The following is a 16874-nucleotide window of genomic DNA, read 5'->3' on the forward strand; positions in this document are numbered from 1 at the left end:
GCTCACAGTCTTAATCCCCATTTTCCAGATGAGGGAACTGAGGCATAGAGAAGTTAAGTGCCTTGTCCAAAGTCACACAGCAGACAAGTGGTGGAGCTGGATTAGAACCCATGACCTCTGACTCCCAAGCCTGGGCTCTTTCCTCTGAGCCATGCTGCTTCTCCAGATTTAGCAGCAGGAGCAGTTTTGATCCTTCCTTACTCTTCTCAATGGTGCTTCTCTCCTTGCAAGAATGTCAGCTTGGCACCTTGAGTATCTATCTCTGCACATTTAATCTGTTTTTGGCTCCCTGCGTCCTTTGCATCCCACTACCTTTGACCCTGCTCCTCTCTCCGGAACCTCAGGGGAAAAATGAGAAATTTCACTGGACTTTCAATATTTGCTTTTTCCCTTTTTGAAAATAAAATACGGAAAGTAAGACCAGTTTTACTGAGATGAGGGTCAGACCTTTCAGAGATATTGAATGGTTAAAATAACTGAAGGTGATCATTCTAGAGCATAGTATAATGACACTTTCCAAGTTACGGAGATCTCAAATGACATGATTTGTTAACAATAATAATAATAATGGTACTTATTAAGCACTTACTATGTGTCAGGCACGATACTAAGCACCATTAGCCTTTACTAGTATTCTACCTGGTGAATGACAATATAATCAAGCCCTACTATAATCTTAAGAGATTTTTAGAGACCTAAGTTAAATACTGTATCATTCCTTTACTGTTTCCCCTTTATAAACAAAAAAGAAAACCGAAAAACTAGAAGTAGAGTTACTGATAAATTCAAGTCTTTAGAGACAGGCATGCACACAAGAAATAAAATCCCAGAAGATAATCCCGTTTCCTTCTTTTATTTCTGGAGCAGCTTCTTTGACATGAGTGGAGACTAAAATACAGTTTACTAGAAAAGAATTCAAATCGTTATTGATGCTAAGAAGTCTCTGCTGAAGTCATGACGCTTGATTCTGCTTCATTTCATCAGGACTTCCCAAGCACTTAGTACAGTGCTCTGCACACAGTAAGTGCTCAATAAATATGATTGAATGAATGAATCAGGAGAAAATGAAAAAAAACTGTCAAACTCTGTTGGTCAGCATCATTTCTGTTATGGTTTCTGGATAATTGCATCTGTTCCTGACTGCCACAACAGATTTCTAAGATACTTTCCAAATTCAAATTAATAACCCCTGACAATGCAGTTGTCATGTCCAGAGGCCCCTCTGAGAAAAAGGGCCCATCAGGCCTTCGACTAAGGTGGTGTCACTGAAATTGTAACTTGCTTTAGATTCATGTATGCTTACCCAAGCTTGGTTCAACACGCAGCTAAGTAGAGGAGGAAAAACAGCTGGGCTAGGATTCTATCTACAGATACTAACCAACCAACAGTAGGAAATAATAAGACCTTAATAAAGCAGATAGTCTTTCTCCCTTTGCTTTCATGTTTGCGATCCCCAAGGCATCCCACTAAAATGAGATTACTTCTTGAGGGTTGGCGTTGCATGTTTTATCCCTAGTGTATGTTTTCCGAGTGCCTTAGTACAGTGCTGTGTACACACAAAGCACTCAATAAATGCCATTGATGTTGAGAACGCATCCTTCTTTAAAGATCTCTAAAGAAAAGTCTGAGTTTAGTTTTCAACACTACAGTAAATACTTCCATTTAGGTTAGGCATTTAGGGATCAATACTACTTTTAAGGAATGAATAAAAGGTTGTTATAATTATAAATGTGGTATTATGCGTACTGTGTGTCAAGCACTGTACTAAGAACTGGGAGAGATACAAATCATCAGGTTGGACATAGTCTCTGTCCCAAATGGGAGTCCAAGTAAGCCAGAGGACAGGTATCAGATTCCTATTTTACAGATGAGGAAACTGAGGCACGGAGAAGTTAAGAGAACCAAGGTCACACACAGGCAAGTGGCAAAGTCAGGATTAGAGCTCAGGTCCTCCAACTCCCATGCCCCTGACTCCTCTAGACTGTGAGCTCATTGTGGGCAGGGATTATCTCTCTTTATTGCTGTATTGTACGTTCCCAAGAGCTGAATACAGTACTCTGCACACAGTAGGTGCTCAATAAATACTATTGAATGAATAAATGAATCTTCCCACTAGGCCACACTGTTTCCATTTGTCTCACTTTCCATTTTCAAAACTGGTGAGCATTTATTCTATTCTGGATGTAAATATTTCTAGCCTTCTTGCCCCTTCTGGGATATTATGGCTCAAAGAGTTAAATGGCTTCTTCAAACCTATTGTCCTGGGATTAGAATTTGGGAATTTTGATTCTTTTACCACTTCCAAGGTTCCACTTATATCAATGTAGAAAATGTTTGGGTTCCAGGAGGACCACAAATCAAACTCCCAATCATTTCCTGGTTGTAGTAAATCAAATGATGCCTAGTTCCACAGCTACGGTAAAATTGGCTACCAATTCAGAAAGAATTGATCCTAGCTGTCAAGTAAAGCAGTTCTATACTGTGCACTTATCTGTTGACTTTAGCCTGTGAAAGGAGTTAATTTAGATAAACCAAGATTTAAAGCTTCATGAAACACCCCGAATGACCAGTTTGGCTGCTTAAAACAGCTCCAAATCACCTTGAAATTGTCAACCCAACACTTTATTTTGTACTCTACTGGCCTGGGCACTTCTAAAAATATACTTTTCTCTCACAAATATATAAGCATATGTTTGTCCATTGTATGAAGCCTCTGGCCATCGAATTCACCGATGATGGTCAATGTGGCTGGAAAGAGCAATGAGGAAATGACAGTTCTAAGCATACCATGCAAATGACATGGTTGTATTTTGTGTGCCGACATGTTTGCAATTTACAATTCCTGTTGCTGTTGTTATTTGTGTCTTTTTGCCTGGAGGCCCTCTCAGAGTTTCTGCTCAGAAGAACCACTCCTTTATTACAGTCTGCCAAGATGGACTGACTGCTTCATTTATCCCCATGCATTCAGCTACGATGGTATAATGTCTGAGGCTACACTTGATAGCATTTTTAAAGCATTTCTTCAGTTCTTCTGACTTTCAGTCAGTCCCATTTCAGCGCACTGTGGTTTGGATATCCTATTTGTCATCCATTCTTCTCACGTGTTCTACGCCAGGAAGATATGATGAAATGAGCATTTCTTCAACCGATCAATCAGTGGTGTTTATTGAGCACTTACTGTTTAATGTAATATATTTTTTGTAGTGGAGTTTTTTTATGGTGTTTCCTAATAAATCAATCAATTAAGCAATCATATTAATTGAATGGTTATGCTGTGCAGATCACTGTACTAAGTGCTTGGAAGAGAACAATATAACAGAGTTGGAACACATTTTCCCTGACCAAAATGAGCTTACAATCTATATAGGGAGATACACATTAAGATAAATAAATATATTATGGATCTCTTAGAGAAGCAGCATGGCTCAGTGGAAGGAGCATGGGCTTTGCAGTCAGATGTCATGGGTTCAAATCCCACTCTGCCAACTGTCAGCTGTGTGACTTTGGGCAAGCCACTTAACTTCTCTGTGCCTCAGTTGCCTCATCTGTAAAATGGGGATTAAAACTGTGAGCCCCCCAGGGGATAACCTGATCACTTTGTAACCTCCCTAGCACTTAGAACAGTGTTTTGCATATAGTAAGCACTTAACAAATAGCATCATTATTATTATTATTGTTACATAAGCACTGTGGGGCTGAGAGAGGGGCTGAAATCCAATTGCAAGGGTGACACAGGAGGGCGTGGGAGAAGAGGAAACGAGGGCCTAGTCAGGGAAGACCTCTTGAAGGTGATGTGCCTACAATAAGTCTTTGAAGGTGGGGAGAGTGATAGTCTGTCAAATAAGAAATGGAGGGCATTCCAGGCCAGAGGCAGGATGCGGGTGAAAGCTCAGTGACGAGACAGATGAAATTGAGGCACAGTGAGTAGGTTGGCATTAGCGGATTGAAGTGTGTGGCTAATAAATTAGGGAGGTAAGGTAGGAGGGGACAAGGTTGTTTGAGCACTTTAAATCCGATAGTAAGGAGTTTATGCCTGATGCAGAGATAGCTGGGCAACCACTGGAAGTTCTGGAAGAGTTCGGAAACATGGACTGAATGTTTTTAAGAAAAAGGTGATCTGGGCAGCAGAGTGAAGTATGAACTGGAGTAGAGGGGGACAGGAGTCAGGGAGGTTAGCAAGGATGCTGTTGCTGGAATCAAGGCAGGGTAGGAAAGTGCTTGGATTAATGTGGTAGCATTTTGGATGGGGAGGAAAAGGTGAATTTTAGTGGTGTTGTGAGGGTAAAACAGACAGGATTTGGAGACAGATGGAATTATGTGCACTGAATAAGAGAAAGAAGTCAAGGATAACATTGAGGTTATGGGCTTGTGAGACAGGGAGGATGGTGTGCTGTCTACAGTGATGGAAAAGTCATAGGGAGGAGGGGGTTTGGATGGGAAAATGAGGAGTTCCATTTTGGACATGTTAAATTTGAGGTGCAGTGGGACATCCAGGTAGACATGTCCTGAGGGCAGGAGGACATGAGAGATCACACAGAAGGAGAATGATCAGGCCTGGAGATGTAGAACTGAACCTTGAGGGACTTCCAGAGTTGGGTTGTGGGAGGCAGAAGAGGGGCCTGTGAAAGAGACTGAGAATGAGCAGCCAGAGAGATAGGAGGAGAACCAGGAGAGGACAGTGTCAGTGAAGCCAAGGTTGGGTAGTGTTTTCAGGAGAAGGGGTGGTCGGCAGTGTCGAAGGCAGCTAAGAAGTCAAGGAGGAGGGACTAGAGGAATTTGGATTTGGCAAGAAGGAGATCACTGGTGAAAGAGCACTCAGGTGGGAATTAGACACATGGATTCCTTAAACTCTTTACTGTTTTTCACATTTTCAACTTCGATTCCCCCTTCTAGACTGTGAGCCCATTTTTGGGTAGGGACTGTCCAACTTGTACTTCCCAAGCGCTTAGTACAGTGCTCTGCACACAGTAAACGCTCAATAAATACAATTGAATGAATGAATAAATGAATTCCGTGAAAATCTTAACTATGACTTGAACAATCTGAAACACTTTGTTTCCTTGGGTTATTCACCCTTTATAGGGAGAAGTTTTCCATCCCAAAGCACTTGTGTAAATAGTCATAATTTACTTTGATGTTTGTCTCACCCTCTGGATTTTAAGCTCCTTGTAGGGAGGAAACTTGTCTACCAACTTTCCAATGCACTTTGTCCAATGCTCTGCCCAAGTAAGTGCTCAATAAATACCACTGATTAATTGATTAATTTCTCATTTTTGGTATTCGATCCTAAATTAATCAATATTTTTATGCAAACTGTATTTTGTGCAAATAAAATCTAACCTACAAATGTATGGCACTTGTTTCCCAATAACTGGTGATGCAAGATCAGACTACATTAAAAACTAACGATGGTGATTAGAGCATATCTAGTGAGATGGGACTGTACTGTTCTGAGATTGAACACCAGAATTTAAAAGGAAAACTTTCCGTGTTCCTCAAGGTACCAGGGAACATATGGGTAGAAAATTCTTAGAGATCTTGTTAAATAATTTTTGGAAAGCATCCTCTGTGGAAAATACCAGGAACTCCATCTGACTGGCTCCATTTCAGTCCTTCTAAACCAAGAAGGCATTCAAAGCAAAACCTAAACTCCTGAAGGGATCATTTATATGGAAATTTTGTAACTTGGGTCCTCAGGAGCCTGGATTTTGTCCATAGCTAACATGGTTATTTCTGTTTTACCCAACAGACTCATAAAATCTTTCATGGTTATGTAAGCTCTAGGTTTAACAAGTTCAAATAGTTAAATATTACCACATTAAAAAAAAACTAGTAAAATGAGAGTTTTCTCTATGTTTATCTCATTCCATACAGAATTTCACTCCTGAATTCATATACTCAGTGTATTAGGGACCTAACTAGGAAGGTAGAAAATATACAGACATAGAGAGGCTTCAGATCATGATTCTGAGTTACTACACTAAGAATTATCCATTATTGTTCTTTGACAAGTTAATCTTTTGGATTATTCCAGTATTACTAGAGAATGGGCTGTATGCTTCCGTCCGTGATTTACAAGCAGCTTGTATAACATCTCAGATCAGTTAGATGTAATCACATCAACCGTCTCTCAAAAGGGGAACTGTCTGCTTTCAAAATCTATCTCCCATATTTGTGCTGACTCCATCCCCTCTTACTTTCTAAAAAACAGTTCCACTCTTCTTTCCTCCCTAATTATCACCTTCAACGACTCACGATCTGATGGCTTCTTTCCCTCTACCTTCAAATATAATCAAGTCTCATTTGTGCTTTTAGTTTTTGGCCCACCCTCAGGCCCATAGCACTTGTATGCATGTCTATGAATTATATATTATAAATTACTTATTTATATTATTGTCTACCTCTTCCCCTAGACTGTAAGCTCATTATGGCCAGGGAACCTGTCTGCTAATTATGTTGTACAGTATTCTCTAAAGAGCTTAGACCAGTGCTCTGCTCAATAAATACCACTGATTCATTGATTGATTGATTAATTGATTGATTTCCCCATTTTCAAAGTCTTCCTGAAGCCCTCATCCTCCAGTGTCATTTTTTTATTAATTTCCACCCTCAGGTCATGTCAGCCCAGCAGCCACTCTTAGCATTTACATATATCCTTCTACACCCCATCCCGCACCCTCCGCTCCTCTGCTGCTAACCTCCTCACTGTACCTCTTTCTCACCTGTCCTGCGGTCGACCCCCGGCCCACATCCTCCCCCTGGCCTGGAATGTCCTCCCTCCACACATCCACCAAGCTAGCTCTCTTCCTCCCTTCAAAGCCCTACTGAGAGCTCACCTCCTCCAAGAGGCCTTCTCAGACTGAGCCCCTTTTTCCTCTCCTCCTCCCCTTCCCCCCACCCTACCTCCTTCCTCTCCCCACAGCACCTGTATATATGCTTGTACAGATTTTTTACTCTATTTATTTTACTTGTACATATTTACTATTCTATTTATTTTGTTAATGATGTGCATTTAGCTTTAATTATATTTGTTCTGATGACTTGACACCTGTCCACATATTTTGTTTTGTTGTCTGTCTCCCCCTTCTAGACTGTGAGCCCGTTGTTGGGTAGGGACCATCTCTATATGTTGCCAACTTGTACTTCCCAAGCACTTAGTACAGTGCTCTGCACACAGTAAGCCCTCAATAAATGATTGAATGAATGAATGAATACTGTATCTGCCACAAATATATATTGATTTACAAGTTCAACTGATTTTCTCACATAATTAACATCTATTCAGCTCTCCTTATTTCTGCTGTCACCAGTTGTAGTCTCATTCTTAGCTAGATCCAGAGGCAGTCCATTTTTCCACAGCACCCGTTCTAACCGTGCATTTTGATTGCGATAACAAAGTCTTCTGACCAAAGACAGCTGTCTGATTACAGTAGTGCTGCAGTGCCAGAAGAGATGGCAAACGAGCTTGCATGAAGCATCGGACATGGAGTAAATGCTAGACTGTAAGATCACTGAGGGCTGGGAGCATCTCAGCCTTCTAGACTGTGAGCCCATCTTCTAGACTGTGAGCCCGTTGTTGGATAGGGACTGTCTCTATATGTTGCCAACTTGTACTTCCCAAGTGCTTAGTACAGTGCTCTGCACACAGTAAGCACTCAATAAATATGATGGAATGAATGAATGAATGAATCTCTACCAACTCTATTGTAGTATACTTTCCCAAGCACTTTGTATGATGCTCTGCACATAGTAAGTGCTCAATAAATGTATTCTACAGAAGCCAGTGAGGGACAGGGACCCTGTCTGACCTGATTATCTTCTACATAACCCAGGACTTAGTAGCTCATGCATAGTAAGTGCTAAACAAATACCAATCAATCATATCATTAATCATTCAATCAATGGTATTTACTGAGCACTTACTGTGTGCAGAGCACTATACCAAATACTAAATAATAATGATGGCATTTGTTAAGCGCTGTTCTAAGCGCTGGGGAGGATACAAGGTGATCAGGTTGTCCCACATGGGGCTCACAGTCTTAATCCCCATTTTACAGATGAGGGAACTGAGGCATAGAGAAGTTAAGTGACTTGCCCAAAGTCACACAGCTGACAAGTGGTGGAGCTGGGATTTGAACACATGGCCTCAGACTCCCAAGCCCATGCTCTTTCCATTGAGCCATGCTTCTTCTGAAGGAGTACAGAACAGCGAAGTTGGGAGACAAATTATTGAACACAGTGTGCAGAGTGATGTATTAAGGACTTGAGAGTGTGCAATATAATAGAACTGGTAGAATGTTTCCTCCCTACAAGGAACTGTAAACTAGTTAAAGTGTAAGTTCAGAGGGGCAGATGGACAATTAAAATAAATCACAGATAGGTATATAAATACTGAGGGGGTGCGGGTAAAGTGGGTACAGTGACTAAAGGGCACTAATCCAAGTACAAGAGGGAGTGTGAATAGGGGAAATAAGAGCTTAGTTTAAGAAGAACTCCTGGAGATGTGATTTTAATAAGGCTTATAAGATGGGGAGAGTAACTGTCTGTCAGATATGAAAAGGGCAGGAGTTCTAGGCCAGAAACAGGATGAGGGCATCTCCTTGCTCCCTGTAAAACTCCTCAGGTGGGTTGTACACCCTGGCCCCCTTCCCTTCCAATACTCCAATTCCTAATTGACCCATTAAATCTGATTTATGTTCAACTGTTCACTCTCCAGTGAATTTTTCTTAACCCATGGCTCCCTCCAGTTATCACCTGATCTACCCCTTACCATTCCTCTACAAAATCCTTGAGCAAGTTGTCCACACCTGCTGTTTCAAGTTCCTCTCCAATTCTCTCCTGGCCTGCTCTGATCTGGTTTCCACACACTTCACAAAAGCTGCCTGCTCAAAAGTCACCAACCATCTTCTTCTTGCTAGATCCAATGACCTCTTCTCCATTCAAATCTTCCTTGACCTTTCAATTGCCTTTGACACTGTTTACCACCCCATTCTCCTGGAAGTGTTATCCAACCTGGGCTTCACTACCACTGTCCTCTCCTTGTTCTCCTCCTATCTCTCTGGCCACTCATTCTCAGTCTCTTTCACAGACTCCTCTTTTGTCTCCCATCCCCTAGCTGTGGGAGTCCCTCAAGGTTCAGTTCTAGGTCCCATTCTAATAATAATAATAATTGTGGTATTTGTTAAGTGCTCACTGTGTGCCAGGCACTGTATTAAGCACTGGGGTGTATACAAGTAAATCGGGTTGGACAGTCACTGTCCCACATGGGGCTCACAGTCTCATTCCCCATTTTACAGATGAGGTAACTGAAGCACAGAAAAGTGCCTACACTCACTCTGTTGGTGAACTCATTTGCTCCCACAGCTTCAACTATCATCTCTACGCTGATGACATTCAAATCTACATCTCTGCCCCTGCTCTCTCTCCCTCCCTTCAGGCTTGCATCTCCTCCTGTCTTCAGGACATCTCCATCTGGATGTTTGCCCGCCATCTAAAACTCAATATGCTGAAGACCAAACTCCTTATCTTCTCTCCCAAACGGTGCCTCTCCCTGACTTTCCCGTCACTGTAGATGGCACTACCATCCTTCCCATCTCACAAGCCCGCAAACGTGGTGTCATCTTTGACTCTGCTCTCTCATTCACCCCTCACATCCAATCCATTACCAAAACCTGCCAGTTTTACCTCCGCAACATTGCCAAGATCCGTCCTTTCCTCTCCGTCCAAACCGCTACCTTACTGGTTCAATCTCTTATCTTATCCTGACTGGATTACTGCGTCAGCCTCCTCTCTGATCTCCCATCCTCCTGTCTCTCCCCACTTCAGTCTATACTTCATGCTGCTGCCCGGATCATCTTTGTGCAGAAAAACTCTGGGCATGTTACTCCCCTCCTCAAAAATCTCCAGTGGCTGCCTGTCAACCTACGCATCAAGCAAAAACTCCTCACTCTCGGCTTCAAGGCTGTCCATCACCTCACCCCCTCCTACTTCACCTCCCTTCTCTCCTTCTACAGCCCAGCCCGCACCCTCCACTCCTCTGCCGCTAAACTCCTCACTGTACCTCATTCTCGCCTGTCCTGCCGTCAACCCCCGGCTTACGTCCTCCCCCTGGCCTGGAATGCCCTCCCTCCAAACATCCCCCAAGCTAGCTCTCTTCCTCCCTTCAAAGCCCTACTGAGAGCTCACCTCCTCCAAGAGGCCTTCCCAGACTGAGCCCCCTCCTTCCTCTCCTCCTCCCCATCCCCCCCACCCTACCTCCTTCCCCTCCCCACAGCACCTGTATATATGTTTGTACAGATTTTTTTACTCTATTTTACTTGTACATATTTACTATTCTATTTATTTTGTTAATGTGCATTTAGCTTTAATTCTATTTATTCTGATGACTTGACACCTGTCCACATGTTTTGTTTTGTTGTCTGTCTCCTCCTTCTAGACTGTGAGCCCGTTGTTGGGTAGGGACCGTCTATATGTCTCCAACTTGTACTTCCCAAGTGCTTAGTACAGTGCTATGCATACAGTGAGTGCTCAATAAATACGACTGCATGAATGAATGAATGAAAAAGTGAAATGACTTCCCCAAGATCACACAGCAGACAAGTGGCAAAGACAGGATTAGAACCCACAACCTTCTGACTCCCAGGCCTAGGCTCTAACCACTAAGCCATACTGTTTCTCCAGCTATATTCCTTCTTTTCTCCAACTACACCCTTGCAGAACTCATTCGCTTCCATGGCTTCAACTACCATCTCTATGTGGATTCCCAAAACTGCATTTCCATCCATGATCTCTCCTTCTCTGCAGTCTCTCATTTCTGCCTCCCTTCAGGACATCTCTATTTGGATGACCTTTTGACACCTCAGACTAAATATGTCCAAAACAGGACTCCTTATCTTCCCACCCAAAACCTGTCCTCCTGACTTTCCTGTCACTATAGACAGCATCACCATCCTTCCTGTCTTACAAGCCCTTAACCTTGGCATTATCCTTGGCTCCTCTCATTCAATCCACATATTCAATCTGTCACCAAATCCTGTAGGTTCAACCTTCACAGCATTTCTAAAATCTGCCCTTTCTTCTCCATCCAAACTGCTACCGTGTTAATCTAAGCACTTCTCCTATCTTAACTAGATTACTCCATCAGCCTATTTGCTGACCTCCCTGCCTCCTGTCTTTCCCCACTCCAAGGTATACTTCACTCCACAACCCAGATCATTTTTTTACAAAAACATTCAGTCCATGTTTCTCTGCACCTCAAGAACCTCCAGTGGTTGCCCGTCCTACTCTCCATGAAACAGAAACTCGTTACCACCAGTTTTAAAGTACTCAATCACCTTGCCCCCACCTACCTTATCTTGCTGCTTTCCTGCTACAACCCACCCCACACACGTCACTCCTCTAATGTCCAACTCCTCACTGTACCTCGAGCTTGTCTAGCTTGCTGCTGACCTCTTGGCCACATCCTGCCTCTGGCCTCAAACTTCCTCCCTCTTCATAACTAACAAACAATCTCTCCCCATCTTCACAGCCTTACTGAAGGCATATCTCCTCAAAGGGGCCTTCCCCAAGTAGGCCTTCACTTTTTCTTCTTCCACCCGACTTGGATTTGCAGACTTTATTCACCCCTCCAACAGTGCCTCATAGCACTTATGGACAAATACATAATTTATTTATTTATATTAATGTCTGTCTTCCCCTCTAGACTGTGAGCTCAGTGTGGGCAGGGAATGTGTCTACCAACTCTGTTATATTGTACTATCCCAAGTGCTTAGTACAGACTCTGCGTACAGTAAGCTCTTAATAAATATGAGTGATTGGTTGATTTCTGCTCTTTTTATTCTGCTAATAATAATGGTGATACTTCTTGATTGCTTACTATTTGACAAGCAATATATTGTGCACTTGGGTAATAATAATAATAATAATAATAATAATAATAATAATAATAATAATGGCATTTCTTAAGCACTTACTATGTGCAAAGCACTTTTCTAAGTGCTGGGGGGAGTACAAGGTGATCAGGTTGTCCCATATGGGGCTCAGTCTTAATCCCCATTTTACAGATGAAGTAACTGAGGCAGAGAGCAGTTAAGTAACTTGCCCAAAGTCACACAGCTGACAAGTGGCAGAACGGGATTAGAACCCATGACCTCTGGCTCCCAAGCCCGTGCTCTTTCTGGGTAGATTAATTCATTCATTCAATCATATTTATTGAGCACTTACTGTGTGCAAAGCACTGTACTAAGTGCTTGGAAGAGTACAGTACGACAACAGAAGTATTCCTACTTATAATGAGCTCACAGTCTAGAGGGAGAGATGGACATTAATATAAATTAATAAATAGACAAATAGATCTATCAGTAAATTACAGATATATACATATGTGGTGTGGTGATGGAAGGGAGAATGAATGAAGGAACAAGTAAGAGTGGTGTGAAAGAGTGGGAGAAGAGCAGAGGAGGGCTTGAGTCAGGGAAGGCTTCTTGGAGATGTACCTTCAATCAATCAATCATATTTATTGAGCACTTACTGTGTGCAGAGCACTGTACTAAGCACTTGGGAAGTACAAATTGGCAACATATAGAGACAGTCCCTACCCAACAATAAGGCTTTGAAGTGGGGGAGAGAAATTATCTGTCATATGAGGAGAGAGGTCACTCCAGTCCAGAGATAGGATGTTGGCAAAAGATTGGCAGGGAGAGAGACGAGATCGAGGTACAGTGAGAAGATTAGCATTTAGAGGAGCAAAGTGTGCAGGCTGTGTTGTAGTAGGAGAGTAGTGAGGTGAGGTAGGAGAAGGAAAAGTGATGGAATGTTTTAAAGCTGCTTTCAATCTGCCAGACCACAACTCTCTCCATTTACAAAGCCCTTCTGAAATCCCTACTGCTTCAGGGGTGCTTTTTCTTCTCACCAGGTCAAATCCTCCCAACTAGCACTTTAGCACTTATCAATCAATGGTATTTATTCAACGCTTACTTTGTGCAGGACACTGCACTGAGCACTTTGGAGAGTATAATTCAAATGAACTGGCAGTCACATTCCCTGCCCACAACGAGCTGCATTCACAACCCCATATATCACCTTTTTACATATTGATTTACCTATTTAAATGTTTAAACTTGTGATTTTTCACCTTTCTAGTCTCTTCCTTCTACTTTTAAATTATTTTCTCAGGCTCTACTCTTAGATTAAAAGCACCTTTGACTCTGGTTATCTACCACTGTTGGACTCTCAAAAGTGTTTAATATAGTCTTCTGCCCAGAATAGGTCCTCAATAAGTAGTTTTGACTTATGGGATTGTTTTTTATCATTATTATTATTTTAAATGAGCATCATCATTATTATTCCAATATTTATTAAGCAATTATTATGTGCCAAGCACTGAACTAAACCCTAGGTTAGATAGAAGATAATCAGGTTGGACACAGTCCCTGTTCCATATGGAGCACCACAGTCTAACTAGGATGAAGTAAGGTTAAATCCCCATTTTACAGAAGAGGACACCGAAGCACAGAGAAGTTAAGTAAGTTGCCCAGGGTCACACAACAGACAAATAGCAGACCAGGATTAGAATCCAGGTCCTCTGACCCCGAGGCCCATGCTTTTTCTACTTGGCTACACTGTGTCCCAAATTCTGGGTCATCAGATTCTGGGTCATCAGAATCCAAGCAAAGAATTATAATTGGAAAGCTGGTGTCCTTCTTGGCTGCATCTAAATTATCAAGCATTCCTAAATTCATTAATGCATGGATGAATAAGAAATCCATTGTGTTGTAAATTCATATTACTCCCTAGTGCAGGGAGAGTATTGGTTAAAAACAAAGTTGTATTTCCCGGCTGTATTCCCATTTCCCAGAGAGGGACTGGACAGATAATATGGTGCAATCCTTAGTAATTCTGATCCAATTTTTTTATGGTATTCATTAAGCAATTACTATGTGCCAGGCATTCTTCTAAGCACTGGGGTAGATAAAAAGTAATCAGGTTGGACACAGTCCATGAGCAGTGTGGCTCAGTGGAAAGAGCACGGGCTTGGGAGTCAGAGGTCATGGGTTCTAATCCTGGCTCCACCATATGTCTTCTGTGTGACCTTGGGCAAATCACTTAACTTCTCTGAGCCTCAGTTACCTCAGCTGTAAAGTGGGGATTAAGACTGTGAGCCCCACGTGGGACAACCTGGTTACCTTGTATCCCCCCCAGCACTTAAAACAGTGCTTCGCATATTATAAGTGCTTAATAAATGTCATCATTATTATTATTATTATACAGTACCTTACTTTTTCCATCATGTCTAAAAAACCTGATAGCTTCTTGAAATGATTTGCTGCTAGCAAAATTCAATATGGGACTGTATCATTGCTCCATTGTGTTTAACACACATTATACAGCAATACAGAGAGATGTATTCAGAAGCAATAACAAGTGCATTGATAGTCACTATCATCTGAAACTACATTTAAGAACCAACTACCTTGGAAAAACAAGATTAAAATATTCTTCAATGCCTAAGTACTGATTATGGATAATGATGATGATGACAAATGATGATGACGATGAGGAGGAAGAAGATAAATCAGTCCATGAAATGATAGTCAGAGGTTTCATTCACACAGGTTGGTATGTTCAGCCAATGGAATAAAGATTATTGTGTGAGCTCTAATACATCAAACTTTCTCTCCCTGACACTAAAAATAGGACAAAATAGTTGCTCACTTTGTTTAATTGTAATTTACCTTTTTAGCAAATTGTTTTACACAATTCATGTCATATTTCCTGTCTTAATTACCCTATAGAAGATGGTTCATATACCTATGAATAAGTGAGACCAACATGATGTTTTAAAGGTGAATCAAATGTTTTAAAATAAAATACAGGAGAGCTCTGTTGCCTAATGGACAGCATGCAGGGCTGGGAGTCAGGAGACCTGTGTTATAATCCCAGATCTGCCACTTGCCTGCTGTGTGACCTTGGTCAAATCCTTCAGCTTCTCTGTGTCTCAGTTCCCTCACCTGTAAAAATGGGGATTAAAGGCCTGCTTTCCCTGTCCTTTAGACTGTTAGCTTCATGTGGGATAAGGACTGAGTTTGACCTAATTATCTTTTTGCCTACCCCAAAGCTTAGTACAGGGCTTGTCAAAGAGCAAGTATTTAAAAGATACTACAGTTATTATTATTACCAAAAAGAAAATGTTTGGGGCCAGCCTATGACATTCAAGGCAAACTATTCCCAGTTGCTAAGGATGTGATATATTCAGAAAAGAATGATAAAAATAGTTGGTAATGATTGGTTCCTGTATATAAATAGCCCATCATTTTCTGGGAAAAACATATGGAAATCATTTTTCATTCTCTAGTCATCTATTAAGACATTTTGAGAAATTCTCATTTCTTTATCCTTTGTTTAGATGTGTTGAGCATTATAAAAACATAAGGAAGATACAGTTCTTATCATGATACTTGAAGACTCTCAGCTATTAAAGATTCAAATTATTTTGTTCATAGTTTGTATATTTTTCCCTCCTGTCTTTCTCTTCCTTTTCTTCTCATTTCCTAACATTGTTATGTAGCATTTATCTCTTCAGCTCTTTCCTGTAAATATAAGAATTGTTTTTGAAAGAATGACTGTGTCAGTATATCCTGAATCTAATAAGCACAAACTGCTTAGCATTTTAGAGAAAAGGTAACTGATTTATTGGTTAAAACCCAATTAATTCATTCATTCAATTGTATTTATTGAGAGTTTTCTGTGTGCAAGTCACTGTATCAAGCGCTTGGGAGAGTACAATATAACAACAAACAGTCACATCCCCTGCCCACAGTGAACTCACAGTGTCTTGGATCAATGGGAGATAGCTCATTCAAGTGGAAAGTCAATGATTTGGAGTTGTATTATATTCTCCCAAGTGCTTAGTACAGTGCTCTGCACACAGTAAATGCTCAATAAATATGATTGAATGAATGAATGATTTGGGTGTTAAGAATCTAGATTCTTCTGGGAATGTGTTTGTTATATTGTTATATTGCAATGCCCAAGCAGTTATTATAGTGTTCTGCACACATGAAACATTCAATAAATGCAGTTGGATGACTAACTGACCACAGGTATGCTGTTTGACTTTGAACCAGTCACTCAATCTTTCTATGCATCCCTTTTCTCATCCACACAATTGGGCATTACCTGTCCCTACCTCCCTCTCCATGCCATGAATGCAGCAGGGGAGTCAGAAGGACCTGGGTTCTAATCCTGCCTCTGCCACTTGTCTGCTGTGTGACCACGGGCAAGTCAATTAACTTCTCTGTGTCTTAGTTACCTCATCTGTAAAGTGGAGATTGAGACTGTGAGCTCCATGTGAGATAGGAACTGTGTCCAACCTGATTTGCTTGTAACTACCCCAGTTCTTAGTACAGTGCCTGGTATATAGTAAGCACTTAACAGATTCCATTATTATTATTATTATTATTATGAATGCCCACTGAGATGGCTAATGGAAAAATGATTTGGAAAGACCCATAGTCTCCCAACCACCCACCACTATTCATCATTATTCAAAAATTTCTCCTGCCCTTTGGGTTGGCAAGTGCACCCTTTCAGTGCCCCATGCAGCAGACGCTTGGACATCTTTTGGTAATCTATTCTCCTTACATGTCCAACCCAGTGGAGCTGGACTGTGATGTTACTTTAATGCTGTTGAACTGAGTTTTTGGACCTCATCCTTAACCATTTTGTTCTGCCACTTAGTGTTGAGTAGGGTTTGTAAAGGACAGTTTCTGTAGGAACCAAATATGTGGTATTTGTTAAGTGTTTACTATGTATCTTCTGAGGTAGGTCTAGGTCTCATAGCTTAGTACACTGCTCTGAACTTAGTAAGCGCTCAA

Source organism: Tachyglossus aculeatus, chromosome 1, assembly GCF_015852505.1.
Source record: "Tachyglossus aculeatus isolate mTacAcu1 chromosome 1, mTacAcu1.pri, whole genome shotgun sequence".
Taxonomy (NCBI): domain Eukaryota; kingdom Metazoa; phylum Chordata; class Mammalia; order Monotremata; family Tachyglossidae; genus Tachyglossus; species Tachyglossus aculeatus.